The sequence below is a fragment of the Octopus sinensis genome, unplaced genomic scaffold (genome assembly GCF_006345805.1).
Source record: "Octopus sinensis unplaced genomic scaffold, ASM634580v1 Contig18900, whole genome shotgun sequence".
NCBI lineage: Eukaryota > Metazoa > Mollusca > Cephalopoda > Octopoda > Octopodidae > Octopus > Octopus sinensis.
Window position 1 is genome coordinate 27,447 of NW_021836126.1, and position 1,821 is coordinate 29,267.

Genomic DNA, 1,821 nt, shown 5'->3' on the forward strand with positions numbered 1-1,821 from the left:
CGTAGACCCATCACTATGGATCACCGAAGCTTGTTAGCGCCTATTCTGCACATAATCCGCCTCAAAAATATATTTGAAATGGAAAAATTCTGATATCCGTCATTTTTTAATTCTAATATCCGCCACAAATAATCAAAGGTTATTTAATCAACTCTAGAAATTTTGACGTTAATGGTGTTATTTGATTAAATGAATAAGTAAGACTCATTTTTGGCAAATATGAGAGACTTTACTGTATAGCGTTTTCCCAGCTTTAAAGTAGAAAGCACAAACAGTAGTGTTAACTCTTCAAACATTATTATTGCCGACGAAATTTTATGGAAAATGATTCCATATTTATTCATCTCTGCAAAAACAAATGTTTCTGCTATTTACTGGAGGCACTGTCTAATAAGGCGAGTTTTCAAAATTGGCTCTTCCATTTTTCACACGCGCACAAACTGGAAATATTTTTTGCTTAGTTCAATAGTAGTGTCAATATTTTGCCTCGTCAGTATTTTTTCAATTTGTTTTACTGTGTGGTGAAAGTCTTAGACACCTGTTAATAGTACTATCTGATATTCAGAAAACAGAATGTTTTTTAACTTTGATTTGTCAGTAATAGACTAAACTAAGAATTTATTGCTTGTATAAATCATTCAATTTGAAAAAATAATCATTTTCTCCATTGACAAAGTATTCGGCTTATGGAGATTGAGGCATATTTAATAGTCATTTATTTCTTTTTAGATTTTCTACTAATTGAGCGTTCAACAATCAGTTTTTTGACTGCAAGAAATATAGTATTTCTTTTTCGTCGATTAATAGCTCTTACTCTAACACACAATTTCCCACATAACATCAATGCCTGCTTATATTTAGAGCTTTGACAGTAATATTTCTCAACAACAACCCAGAAATAAACAAGAAAAAGAATTATCGATTATTTTTACCAGCCCGTTCAATTTCATCCCTACGTTTGACAGCATATGAATTGGTAGTGTTCTAGGGGATGGTGAGAAGAGTGACCTTGTAGGCATTGATGACCTCATCGGCGTAGCACTCCACGATTGTCTTCTGACTTCGGAAGGCTGCCTTCCTGGCACCCACAGCAATGTTATAAATGGCCTGATTCACTCGGCGGAGAGGGGACACGTCCACCGACTGTCTCCTCACACTCCCCTTCCTCCCGATCCTCGTCGAGTCCTCTCTCGGCCCGCAGTTCTCGATTGCCACAACCAGCACTTTCACCGGGTTCTATCCTTTAAACACATTTCTGACTTCGTTGAGGAGGAGGTTGATTATCTCCAAGGCATGTTCCACGATTTTCATGGCTTTGAGCTTCTTTCCGTTATTCCTTCCGTGTCTCATCAGAGAACAAACACACCGTTCCACGATGAAGCAACTCGCCTTCCGGAATTTCTTGACTTGGTATCTGCCTGCACTGTGGGGGACGAAGGTCTCCAATAATTTGATGTATGGCTGGGTTTACACTCCACAATCAACCATCAAATGAATCTCCACTTTTACTTCATTCACGTCCCATTTACCAAACAACTTTACACGTGTGTCCTTGGGGGACTCGACCAACATTTCTGTTTGAGTATTCTCAATGTCTGCCTATTTGTGTTACTTAAATGCACCACCATAACTCAGATACTATCACGTGAATATTTATTAATTGTTTTAAATGTATTTATTAAAACTTGTCATAAATAATTAAATAATACACGATTTCTTTGTCGTTTAATTTTTTTGAGATTGCGATTCGAAATTGGTGGTTGGTTTTCCTCGTTTCGAAATGATCTGCCATTAGTTCGTCTTATAGATTGAAGACTTTTA

At 37.0% G+C, this 1,821-nt stretch overlaps 1 pseudogene; it reads right to left on the reverse strand.

Moving 5' to 3' along the window:
* Positions 1 to 915: 915 nt before the first annotated feature.
* Positions 916 to 1,572, reverse strand: LOC115231827 (annotated as a pseudogene).
* Between the last annotated feature and the right edge of the window lie 249 nt (positions 1,573 to 1,821).